Source organism: Mugil cephalus, chromosome 9 (assembly GCF_022458985.1).
Source record: "Mugil cephalus isolate CIBA_MC_2020 chromosome 9, CIBA_Mcephalus_1.1, whole genome shotgun sequence".
Lineage (NCBI taxonomy): Eukaryota > Metazoa > Chordata > Actinopteri > Mugiliformes > Mugilidae > Mugil > Mugil cephalus.
Window position 1 is genome coordinate 1,824,755 of NC_061778.1, and position 13,923 is coordinate 1,838,677.

The 13,923-nt window shown below is 40.5% G+C and overlaps 3 non-coding genes across 3 annotated transcripts; all 3 read left to right on the plus strand.

The window, feature by feature from the left end:
- The first annotated feature begins 3,630 nt into the window (after positions 1-3,630).
- Positions 3,631-3,702, plus strand: trnaw-cca. Its single transcript has one exon. It is a non-coding gene; the product is annotated as a tRNA-Trp (tRNA).
- Positions 3,703-4,144: 442 nt separating this feature from the next.
- On the plus strand, positions 4,145-4,216 carry trnaw-cca. Its single transcript has one exon. It is a non-coding gene; the product is annotated as a tRNA-Trp (tRNA).
- Positions 4,217-4,539: 323 nt separating this feature from the next.
- trnaw-cca lies at positions 4,540-4,611 on the plus strand. The gene has a single exon. It is a non-coding gene; the product is annotated as a tRNA-Trp (tRNA).
- Positions 4,612-13,923: the final 9,312 nt, after the last annotated feature.

The following is a 13,923-nucleotide window of genomic DNA, read 5'->3' on the forward strand; positions in this document are numbered from 1 at the left end:
GTTATGAAAAGTCTGTCAGCGTCCTCTTCAGCTTCCTCTCCCTCGCTGACACGAGTGTCTCCTGAGACGAACTCGACACCTCTCTCCTACGCTGCCTACACCTCGGTGGCCGCTCTCAGTTTGGGCCGCGTCACTGCAGGAGGCTTTAAAAACTTTCGTTGGGTAACAGGTGTTGTTTCCAATAAACTTTTCCAAAATATAATACATGCATGCGAACCATCAGCTGAAGATCTGTCGACCCTGGAAAGGGATCAGACTTTAAACTAACTCATCATTGTTATTTGTGAGTTCATGAATTCATTGTGTTTCACACGTCCAGTTGTTGGTCAGTGGGTCACAGCTGCACAGCAACATTTTATAAAACACCTGTTTCTATCAGGTTTTAGTTTCACCTCAGCAAAGCACAAATAAACCTTTGGGGAATCATCAGAATTTCTGCTCACACTGAAGAAAAAGTGGTAATGAGTTCTCTTTAAAGACAACGAAGCTTTGAGTGAACACATTCAGAAAAAGTGATGTTACTATTAAAACGCGTTACTATTTCCTAACAAGTAATCAGATTAAAGTGACTTATCCAAGTTACTGTGCGTTACTATATTAAACATTTTATATTTTCTTTTCTTCTTGCGTTTCAGGGAGTGACGTCACATGTAATACCATGCAGCTACACAAACATAGACAACAGTGGAGGGAGGAGATACAGCCACTGGAGGAGGTTAGAGGAGCAGCTCGGAGACAGAAGGGCTGGAGGATCAAAAAAAAGAAAAAAATCAGTAAGCTGAAGAGAGTTGAATAAGTTGGTCGGGCAGTTTATTATAAAAACATGCATTTATTTTATTTTTAAATCAAGCAATCAGTAAAAGTAGCAAAGTTACTTTTTGAAGGAGCAATCAGAGGTGATGGGTCTATTATCACAGAATGAACTGAGAGAGTCAGAACTAGAGTTCAAAGAGTCCAATTTAAATGGGGGGGGGGGGGGGGGTGCACTATATAACATGTATAACACTTCACAATCTAATCTTGTGAAGCACGCTGCTCTGTCCAGATGTTTCCACCCTCAGGGTTTCTGCACATGCTGTTAGCCACGCCGCCGTCCTGATGTGACCTATTATATAACACAGCCTCTTTATCAGAGCAAACTTTCACATAAAATCAACACAGTCTCCTTTTCTATGTATTATTTTAAGCAGCTGAGTGAATTTTCCAGAGAATCATATTCATATTCAGGATCTAGCGATCAATCATTTTTTCTCACTTAACCTCCTGAGACACAAGCATTTTGTCAGGTTTAAGAGGTGTTAGGAGGTGAGGACCCACATGCAGGACTGATGATGAGGCACAAAGTTCAAACAAAAGGTTTTTAATGATTAACAAAAGGCGCTGCAGGAAAAGGCAGGAAACCCAAAAATACAAAAATCTAAAGAATCATCAAACATGGCAAGGTAATATGGAATAAGACATGGAAACATGGATCTAACATTAACAACACAACAAGGAACAAAGGGAAAAGCAGGGCTATATATACAGAAGAGGCCTCAGGGAAGACGAGGCACAGGTGAAACAAAGCAGGACAATCAACACAGGGGAAACCAATTAATAATCAAGAGACAACAAGGCACAAGACAGGAAACCTGGAAACTTTGACAAAATAAATTTGACAAAGCACAAGGAGACATGAAAGGCAGGAACCTTCAAAACAAACACAGAACCTTGACACTTTTGTTTGGAATTCATCTTAATTTCTTTAAAATAAGATTAAGATTTTTAGGCATTTGGGATTAGTGGGACCTAAGAAGTAAAAAAAACAAGCATCATCTTTGAACTGGAAGTAGTTTTTGATGTGGACACAGGAATTATTATTTCAGTGTATATTACAATTTAAGTCACCAACGTCTGTCAAAGCATTAAATTCTCATTTCATATCAAACTACAAAAGTTAATAAGCATAAATAAACAAATGTATTGACCCTTCTCTACCAGTACATGACAGACAAAAGTGTCTCCTTATGAGGACAACAGGTCTAAATGAAGCAGAATAAACTGCAACAAACCTCAAACATGATGTCCACATATGAGGACGCTGGGTCTCAGGAACCATTCTTTTCATATATAGAATATGATGAAAGCCTCCATGACAGTCCTCAGTACCACGCCTCTTTCCAGGTCACAGTTGCACAGAGTTTTGGAATTGAGCCCATTTCCTCCGTATTTCAGCTTCACTTTTGCAAAGTAAACAATGATTCTCCGTCCATCCTGATGCGGTCTATCAATATAGACTGGGACTGTTGGGCTTTGAGCTTTTCGTCCAGGAATGTTATTACAGATAAAATACTGAACTCTTTCCAACATTCAGGTACTGGCAAATAAAAAAAAATCCCTACAGAGGTAGACAGGACCTGTGGATGATATTTGTGCTGAAGATCAAAACGATGATTCAAAGGGGGTCAAAGGTCGTAGACAGTTATGGAATAATAAAAATCCTATCTGTAGCTGCGACATGTGTGCAACCATCTGTTAAGAATGAATTCCCATGCTGTATTTTAGGGTTATTTACAGTCATTTGAATATGTTTGTTTTGTCATTTTTACCTTCAGTGTTCACCCTGCCCTCGTAATTACTGGCCTGCTTAGGAGCCAACAGTGTTCTCCTTCCACTGGCCGACAACGCTGGGCAGCAGGTGTGAATGTCCGGCTCCATTAATGTGAATCAGGGGGGCGCTGGAGAAAAAGTCCATCTGAATAAAATGCTTCAGGAAATTAAACGCAAGCATCAGGTAGGGAATGTGTGTGCTGCTGGTAGAACAGGTCAGTTGATTTAACATTTCAACAAGAACAAGGTTCCAAAATAAGTGCACATGTTCCATCCAAATGCATTGGTTTTATATTGAATTTAAAAAGACACTGCATCAAAATGATTAGACCGTGCAGTGTTCATACTGGTTCACAGTTCTGGAAACGTGTCCCATCACTGCACATACATGAATATGTTCATGTGTTTCTTCCATAATAATAGAAAAAAAAATCACAACTAAGAAACAGTTTATTAGAAGTTTGAACCTATAAACTGAAGCTTCTTTAGTTGAGGAAGGAGGGCACAGATATTCACTGGCCAAAAAAAATAAAAAATTACTCAGCTGGCTGCCAGGACATTCAAACTGTTCCCTGGTTAGCTTTAAAATGACGGATGTATTACCTAAAATAAAACAGAACAAAAAAGTTTGGCTTGCAAGTAAATCTAACCTCAAACAACCCCCACATAAGTCAAAACTGTTGCTTTTGGATTAAAAACAGGTAGATTTGTAAGAATGCAAGGAAATTATGAACTCAACCGCTTAGGCCAAAAAACTGTCACTGCTCTGGACTCTGTCCTCATCTGTGGACATATGTGATTGTTGTGAGACTCATAATAAAACAATGAATTACATTTGATTGTTATCATTATCATGTTTTAACATATTAGGAAGAGAAAATATGCTTTAAATAAGGAATTCTATCTTAATTTAAGCTTTTAGTGTCAGTTCTCTAAGCCTCAACTAAACTAAGAACCAGTAATAAATGAGGTCAATAACAAGCTATAAAAACTTATTACGATAGTTTAGGAATGAAAACACTTAAAATGCGGGTGATATGTGACTCTGTGGCGCAACTGTAGAGCGTCTGACTCCAGATCAGAAGGTTGCGTGTTCAAATCACGTCAGGGTCATTTCCATTCACTGGGATTGTTTTGTTTAGAGAATCAACTTTGGTTCTAGGGTCACTTCAAAAAACTAAATGATCTTTCAAGAAAATAAGAAATTGTGACTTGCCAAGATTTTCTGAATAAGCAAATAAATGAGGCCCCACAAAATTGGTCGCTTCTGCATATTCCCCTAAAACCTTTAGAATTTTGTCAGATCTCTTTTTGAGCTTCAACTAAACTAAGAAATAAAGCTGATAACAAGTTATAAAGCTTAATAAGATAATTTAGTGATATAACACAGTCAAATGTTCTAACTCAAAAACTGCCTGGTGAGAAGAATTATCTTGGCTGCAAAGACCAAGCACCTTTGGCCTTGATTTCAGATATTTTATCTTAGATTAGTCAGAATTCGACACTGACTGAATTGATGTGTCTGTCTTCATGTAGAATAAAAGCATCTGTGTCTGACTCTGTGGCGCAACGGTAGCGCGTCTGACTCCAGATCAGTAGGTTGCGTGTTCGAATCACGTCAGGGTCAATCTGTTTCTTTGAGACAGTTTTGCTTTACTTGGATTTCATAACCTTGGTGCCTTGAACTATACTTCAGTAAATACGCAAATGAATCTAGCCACAAAAAAGTTGTTCACTTGTCTTTGTTCATCTAAAACCTTTAGAATTGTGTCAGTTCTCAGTTTGAGCTTCAACTAAACTAAGAAGCAGTAAGCAATGAAGGTAATAACAAGTTATTAGGATAGTTTAGTCAGAGTTTTCACTGACTGAACTGATGCCGTGATGCTGTTGCAGGAAGTATACCAGATGCTACTGTGTCTGTCTTCATGTAGATTAAAAGCATCTGTGTCTGACTCTGTGGCGCAACGGTAGCGCGTCTGACTCCAGATCAGAAGGTTGCGTGTTCAAATCACGTCAGGGTCACTGTTTTTTAATCCCCTGAGTTGTCTTGTGCAACCACCCGTTCTGCTCCATGGGTACCGTCCACGCTGTGCTCATATGGAGGTTAAATGCACAGAATCTTCTTTGCTTTTGGCTCCATCCAGTGAGCTCTTTTTCATAGTTTCTTTCCAACACTGCTTCATGAATCATATTTCATCACATGTTTTTAACCTATTGTTTGTCTATTATGTTTCTCAGGCTTTCGATTTTGTCAGTGGGTCAAAAAGTGAAGATACCACTTGGGTGTTGTGACAGCCATAAGGTTGTGATCATTTATTTAGAGGTCAGGGAGGACTGGCAGCAGCGGCGTGAAATGCTACTGCTCCATGTTCAAACATTAAAACCTGTCCTTGATATGACCCTGAACATCTGTTTCTGACTCTTTTAACTCTCACCACGTCTCCTCCTTCTTTGAACAGTATTTAAATCTGTACGTCATAGTAAGTCTAAACGGAGGTGTTGTAGGATCTGTCTTTTGTGGATTACACACAGGATGAGACATGAACAGTGGGGTGATGGTTCTCTTGCTGTCGTTGCTCCCAGATTGTGGAACAAACTGGTTCCCTACATTCACACCACTCCTGATCTCAGCGTTTTTAAATCAAAGCTGGCATTTAATTCCGACTAGGGCAGTCTGGTCTTTAGTTGTATCTTATTATTCTTATCTTTTCTGTTTATGTTCTTCTGGAAGGCCTTCAATAGCCCGCAGCACTGTCACACTTTCCAGTTGTGTTCTTATGTTTTTATGCACTTTAGGTACCTTGTGATTATTGTAGAGGGCTATATAAGTAAAATCTGATTGATTGATTGATTGATTGATTGATTGATTGATTGATTGATTGATTGATTGATTGATTGATTGATTGATTGATTGATTGATTGATTGATTGATTGATTGATTGATTGATTGATTGGACAAGTTATGAGTTATTACAAGGTGCAAAAATCTATGACAACGCAAAGTGGGCAGGAACCAAATTGAACTGTCAATATGCAAGAGGGTGGCCACATTACCACTGGTAACACAGTTTGATTGATTCATTCATTCATTCATTTATTCATTCTCTGTAATCGCTTTTCCTTTTGGAGGGTTGCTGGAACCTATCCCAGCCGTCACTGAGTTGAGAGGCGGGGTACACCCTGGACAGGTCTCCAGTCTACCCTTCTTGCTGTGAGGCTAACCACCACTCCACTATGCCGAGTTACTTAAATTCAATGCTAATAAATCACTGAATTGTCATCAGCAGCAGTCTTAATGACAGCGGAGGCCGTGACAGGCCACTTTTGGTTTGAGTGATTCTTAAAGGTTGCAATGATGAGGTGAACAGGCTAGGACAGATGACAGGTGGACACTTGTCCTGTCTAATTCATTCCCATCCACAGATCTGTTACCTTTAGCTCTCACTCCACTGAGGTTACTCCATAACTTCACTCTCTTATTCATTTCCTAGAAGTCTTACACAACTCCCTGTGGATCTTCGACCTCAGCCTTCACCACTGCGTCTCCAAACAAACATCTTGTTCCATGTGAAAACGTCTGACCTGTGCTCCACCATCAGGCCTTGTCCTTCCCCCTCCTCCTGTTTCAGTGACCTGTCGTCTCCTCATCACTCCTACTCATATGAGTAGTCACTTGTCCCTTCTCCACATTCCTGTCACAGGTTCAAGACACTAAATTCAAAACTACTGTATCTTCCCGAGCAGTGGTTCTCATTATTCCTTGTGACTAATGAGGTTAAAGCAGAACATGAACCGTCTCCCACCTGGACTCTTCTCATTCTTCATACCTTTAAATAATATTATTTCTAGTCACCCTCTCTTTTTTACCGCCTTTCCTCTACCCTGTCAATCAATGTTATGTATCACCCACCTCCTCAGACATCCCAGTGGATCCTCACTAACCAACATCGTTTGTCCTTTCTGTCCTCACGGAGTTTGGACAGTGCTAAAAGGTTGTCCTCAATGTGGGTCAGGTCCTCTGTGTGAAACTGTTTAAAACACAAAGTCGTGAAGTGAGGCTCAGTAAAAAAAATAACACTTTTATTTGAGCCTGGTCTAAACTGTAAAGAGAGGAATGTGAATTCAACCAAATCTGACGCAACAAAGATCGAATCCATTTTAATAGTAGTGACATCAGCTGGTGTCTTTATTGAACCTGGTAATGGAAACATCCTGGTCCTAGCATCATATCATCATATAAATCCAGTCCATTTTCAATATTCATATTTTCTTGTTTCTCTTTCATTAAATTTTCAGTCGAAACAAGTTTACTAATAAAGAAGCCGAAACATTTCTCATTAACTGATCTTAACTAAACATAAGAAAGCATCATCCTGTTCCTCCTAACATGGTAGGAACATGAACAATAAACATTTTTCAGAGGTTCCCTCAAGCATTGCAGTATGAACTGAAACCCTTTGCAAGAGCAGAAAATAAATGTGCTTCCCTTAGATGAAACTGACCACTTAATCAGCTGTGTGCCGTCCAGCCCCGAGGAGGATAGCAGCCCTCTCACCAGCGGTGCCTGTAACAGATGAGTGTGGGGATGCAGCCTTGGTGCTGAAAGTCAGCGGCAAAACAGAGCTCTGAGGAGAAGACAGAACGATAAACACATGGGCTTGGAGGACGTCCAGCGTCCGTATGTACGTGTGCATGACTAATCTAATCCCACGTGCAGGGACGGTGACGTGTCTTGGCTATACATGGCATGGACGCGGACCCCCGGCTGCTGCAGTGTGACAGCTCCATCCAGAATCCGCCTCCCACCTGCACCACATGGTGCCAGAGTCGGCCCGTTCCAACGTGCTCCTCCCAGCTGCACCATCCAGGGCCAAAGTCATCTCAATCCAATATGGGCCTTCTGGATGCAGCGTCTGATGCCAAACATATCAAAACACGACTTGTGCTTTCAGCTTGACCATTTCCAGAGACACTTCAACTCATTGATTATACTCCAGCTGTCTCTCCACGAGCCAACAAACATAAAAAAAAATCTGATTTTCCTCAGGACAGTGCACATGAAGCGTGTGATAATGAAACAAAGTAATTATTCTCTAGAAACTCCATCCAAATGACATTAAACCAAGTCTCAGTTGTGCCATCTAAAGCAACAACAGCTTATTTCAGTAATTACCAAGTAGCCATTACATCTAAAGCCAAAGGCACAGAGTTCACATTCACCTCTCGGTTCCAACATCAGAAAACAGCATCAGTGTGGAGGTTAACCCTGAAGCAAAGTCATCAGTCTAAAATGTATACGTATCTCTGCTGTAATGTTTGTTTTTTTCTTCTCTCTTTGTATTATGCAGAATGTAATGTGTGCTATAAGGAGAGTTGCTCCCTCTGGATATTGAGAACATGTGTCTCCTACTGTAGGTCAACCATCTGCGCATCATAGTCCCACATGCCTTCAGGCTCCTCGATGCAGAGCCAAGTGAGGAAAAAAAAAAAAAGATTCTCTCTGTGACTCTGTGTCTCTCTGTGGCGATGGAAGAGTGAAAGAATGCAAACTGTAGGATGTCTAAGACGGGTTGTGTTGTTTCCTCCTCCTCCACCACGAAAGGTTCATTATTTCTGGTTTCTATTGTTCCCATAATGTGTGTATTCTGTTCATTTATGTGAACATATATATATATATATATATATATATATATATATATATTGCATTATTTTAGATGTATTTGGGTTCAAATAGGAGGAAGGGTGCAGGAATTACAATCATTGTTATACGCAGCCGTCTATCTTCAGGAGATCAAATGACGTTGGTCAAGTTAACATAATCATTAATAAAATGAATAAAAATCTATATTTGCCCTGGGCAATCCCTTCATGTTAATTGCATCGATATTCATACTCGATGTGAATGTACAGGTCACAGAAACTAGTTAGGAAAATTCACTTTTGTGAACGACTGGTTAATTGGCAACTCTACATTACAATACCCATGCTAAGCTAAAGCTAACAGTTGGACTGCTGGATTAGGACAATCCCTGGACGATTTAAAAATGTCTTTTCTCACTTATCCACCTCTGAGAATACGGTGAGATCATTTCCGCGGTTCTTTGTGATGCTTTACCAGGCCTTTACTGCAGCTCTCGTCAGAGGTTTTGTTTGTGGGTGTTTCTCCCGGGACAGTCCCTATGTTCCCCAGGTCCTATGTTCCCTGGGTCCTGTGTTCCCTGCTTTGTATGTGACTGGGGAACATAGAACCCTTTTTTTAAAAAAGGGTTAAGGTTAGGGTTAGGGTAAGGGTCGAGGGGAACACAGGACCCGGGGAACATAGGCACGCTCCTGTTTCTGCCTTTAGTCATATGCAGCTCACTTAGGTTGATTGAAATCAGCTGACTCCCTTAGAGTGTACCTCACTGATTCACTGCTGGATGCTGTCAATGGTTTTAATTACCTGTCAATATCCACGCAAGAGCTGCATCTCTGAACCCTTCCTCCACTTTGGATGTGAGTCAACTTATCCCTGATGCAAGATGTCATGTATTACAGGCCATGTATCCGGGGCTGCTACTGATCGATGGATGATCAGAGCACACAGAAATAAATACCTATAAATGTTTTTGTATTCTTAAAAGAAAAATAAGAGAACGCACAGCGTTTTCTGGCGTCCATGGTGATAGGGGAGGATTTCAGTGCAAACACATAAGATGACCTGAGGGTACAGCTTTACGATTTAATCACAAGCCTGGGTGAGGTCCAGTTCCGCTCTTTGTCTATCTAGTGGGCTCCGTTAAAGAAGATCAGAGGCAGCCTCAGCCTTTTGTTTAAACACGCTTTTTTAAAGATTTTGTTATCATCATAGAATTCCATGTGCGGATCCAAACCAACAATAAACAACTACAACAAATAAGCCACTCTTCTAAGACGTGTATCCAAAGCCTTATTTATCTCCTTCCCCAGTGCTACAGAGCCCCATTGTCCGGAATGTGTTAAAAATACATCAATGAGCCACAGTGTTGCTCTGGGTGACAGGTTCTTTCATTTCATGGAGACACTGATGCATTTTGACTCCCACACAGCGGTTTATATGGGATTGTATTCACCAAAAGAAAATACATTATAAGTCCAGAATTGTCCCCAAACAACTGTTTATAAGCATCTTAGATCATCTCCACGGCTGGTAGCAGTTTAGTGTAATTGATTTCCTGCAGATAAAGTAAAGCTAGCCTTAGGTGTCTGCCTCCAAGATTCATTCTTTTCTTCATCCACCTGATTTTATGCATATTTTCTAGCTTATGAATGACACTGAAATCATCCACCAGAGTAAAAATGTTGCATAATGAGTCTTAACAGTGTGAAAAGTATGTGGTTTACTTCTCTGTCAGCAATTTATTTCTAAGTTTATTTTTTACAAACCTTAAGAAGGTCTTGATCAGTATTAGTTATTCAATATTAGACTTTAAAGTCTTAAGGCTACCTATAGGTACCTATAGGCTGCTGGCATGTGAGGCTTGCCTAAAAAAATACATTCTCAAAATGAATCAAGAATAGCTCCAAAAGAAGTTTCACATGCGTGATCCTGGTCTCCATGGATGAGTACAATACTGTCTTACTATGGCTGACTAATATGTGATAAACTAATGGAGAAATTTACATTTTTCACCTAGATTGTGAAAAACAACCTGATACCCTGCAGAGATATGACACTAAACTCATTCAGCAATGCCTTAACTAGAACTAGTCCAAGAGTTTACATCTGTTCTACCAATGTTTTAATAAAAATAGAACCACTCAAACTCTCTATTTGGCCATTTGGAGAACCAAAGTATCCAAAGAGTACCAGAGTTTTTACCTCTTGAAAAGGAACCTGGCAATAAAATATAACTAAAATACAGCCATTGATATTTTTTTTTCTCATATGGTTCCTATGGTGGAGGGGGTTAACCATGATTTGTCTGGGCCAGTCAAGTCACCAGGTTTCGTAACAAAAGACAAGTGACCAGGTCTCAAATTGTCTCTCCCAAACTAATGTAAAAATGCTGCTGTAAATAAAATGTCATCTAATGTTTTCAGCTCACAGACTGAATCACCATTCACTTCCCGCATTTACTAGAAATCCTCCTCCACAAGCTACGGCCGACAAAAGTGGTACAAAATTGGTCCAAATGGCTACATTTGTTAAGATGACAGACGACTGCATCCGCAATAAACCATCAGGGAGATTTAGAGGGTGATGAAATCTGTCTCTTGAGGCTGAACCTCATAAAGTACTAAAGGTCCATCTCTGTGCTTTCATAATATATTAAACCTAAATTTAAAGCTCTTGTCAGAGGGAGACAGGGGTGTCCTTCACTGCAACCCCACCAAATTCAACAGAAAGAAAAGATTTAGATGCACAGTTATCAACTTATTAAAGTGAAATCACAGAGACGACGTCACATTTATCCAGGACAGCATCTGTTCTCTTTTGAGATGAGGGTGAAATAAGAGGCGAGATGGGATGTGACACTGTTTTCTTCCACTAATCACTGATAAACTATACAACACATAATTCTAAAAGACAATCCTTCCAAACTAGAAAAACTAAAACCTCAGTATCTTATTATGCGTGGTGGTGGCTCAGTGGTTAACACTGATGCCTCCCAGTGAAAAAGTCCGGGTTCCAGTTGGGCCTTCGTGGCTGGAGTTTGCATGTCCTTCCTGTGTCTGCATGAGTTTTCTCTGGGTAATGTCCTTCCTGTGTCTGCATGAGTTTTCTCTGGGTACTCCGGTTTCATCCCACCTCCAGAGACATGCTCGTTAGGCTGATTGGTGACCCTCTGTGCATCATTCCACAGATACTTGATCCGTTTGGGATCCAGTGAATTTGGAGGCCAGGTCAACACCTTGTACTGTTCTTCATGTTTAGTTTTAAGTTGTTCCTAAAGTGTTTTTGTTGCTGCATCCTGCTGGGGATGGCTGCTACCATCAGGGAGTGATGCTATGGGGTGTGGGGTCTGGTGGGGTCTGGTGTGGTCTAGGTGCTACATGTCTAAGTAACATCCACATGAATGAATGCCAGGTCCAAATGTTTCCCAGCAGTGCACTGAATTGTCACAACACATTGGTTTCAATGTTATTTACTTCTGCTGTCAATGGTCATAATGTTATGGCTGGTGTATATGTATGTATCTGGCTTCACTGGCTACTTATCCATGTATAATAATCCCATTACAGGCAGTAATCAGGGTGAAGCATTAGTGTTATTATGTGGCCTTCATTATCTTGAATAAATCCTTACCACGTTGTGGAGATGAAGTCATGGATCAGGCAGACTGTGGTAGTCTGATGTCTACACGTCTGTGTTTAGAAGCATATTTGTGTGATTGTTGCTGAAGCAGGTGATGACCAGAAGCCTAGAGAGAAGACATGTGTGTCCCCGGCTCTGGTTGACAAATTCACCTGCACACACACACACACACATGGTTCGCGTTTCTTCTCACATTCACATCAAGTTAAAACATTCGTAACATTGGAGGACAGGTAGCCCTTTTAAACCCCCGCTCACTTTCTCGGAGCTCTCGTTAACACAAACAAGTGTGGCGACAGCCCCCGTGGACGGCTCCCGTTTTTAACTCGCTCTCTGACACGGACGCTTGCCAAAGTGTCCAAAAGTTGACCAAAACAGAGCCGAGTGTCACAAACAGGGCTCGTGTTTTGTTGCGAGGCGTGTTGGATGTGAGTGTCGCTAACGTGAGGAGACAAGTGTTTCTCCCTGTGCCGCTCGACGTCTTATGCAACCACACGTCTTCTGAACACACTCTGCAGGAGACGACCACGCTGGACAGGTACGTCTGCACTCGGCCTCTCTGTCACTTGTTGTAAATGTCTCTATATTTGTCTTGCATCCTCTTTCTTGCTTTCTCCTCTGAACACGAGATAGTGTTTGTGTCCAACCAGACCTGACAACAATATCCTCCTTCCTCCTCCTTCTCATCCCAACCCAACACACAGGCACCAGATTCAGAGTATTAAGTGTGCCTATGTTGGAAAAGTGACACAACGAGGAATCTTCAAAGCAGTTATGAGAACTAGAACATCCCTGATTTCTGAGTGTGATGTAGAGTGACAATATTCTCCCACAATGAATCTCACAAAATATTCCAGAAGACAAGCAACTTACGAAACACAACATTTTTGCATGGAGACAGTATCTTAAAATGACTTAAATATACAGTAGTAGATGTTGTATCAGGTCCAGATCAGAATGAGAGGTCATCAGCATCACTTTGTTCTAGTTCAATGAGGCTTTGTTCAAATTTGAAACGTCTGGGATGATGAAACGGCATTTCACTGCTCTCAAGAGTCAAATGAGGTCTGTCGACATCACAAATGAGGAGAACAAAGCAATAACTGAGGTGAAATTGAAAAATGTCCAGCCACTTGCCTTCAGGGAGTAAAGTGTTGGTGAGTTGTGGCTTTGTTCAAATGTTGATGGGAGAGAAAGAGAAAGAGAGAGGTGAAAGATAAAGAGGTGGTTACATAAAGGTCCCTGGCTGGTTCCGGCAAACACAAGGCAACCTCATGGATCAGCTGCATCATGTAGAATTTGTACAATTAACACAAGTTACCTTACCAAGGACAATGTCCAGCTAGAGAGAGAGATTCCATCTTTACTGTCTACATGGAGGCTGAATACGATTTAACACGCAGAACTTTATTGATAACGTGGTTCTGCTGCGGTGAAGAATCAAATCTGCTGGAAATAGAACAGAAGATTAAATCTATCCAAAAATCAGCTGCCAGGCTTTTAGCGGGTCTCTATAATGGCTCCCACTGTGTTTTAGAAAATATTTTAATGGAAGAAGTTGGATTTTCCGAGTAGGAATTTTCAACTGGAACGCCAGCAAAGTTGGATTTCCTACTCAGTTGTAGAATCCTCACTAAGCCTGAGTTGAGATACCAAGATGGCCGCCCTGTGCATAAACAGTATTATTAATAATATTATATTAGTAATATTTAGTTTATTATCACTTCTGATTCGTTTTTGTTGCACTAAATCAGTCGTACAGACAGTATTTTTCCATATACATACGCTGAAATGCTGTTACAGTGTATTTTAAGTTTTTCAAGTGTTAAATGGGAACTACAAGCCTGTGTTGTGCTAACAATGGCTAAAAACAATGGCCTGGTGGTAAACTGGGATTAATAGTGTATTTTATTCCACATTTAAATTAAACAATTAAAACTTTTGAATATTTTTATAAATTTACAGTGATTTCATCACTGTAAATAATTCTAGTTAATTAGTTATTTAAAAAAAACAACAACTTTAATTTCACTCTGCATTCAAAAAATGTGAATACT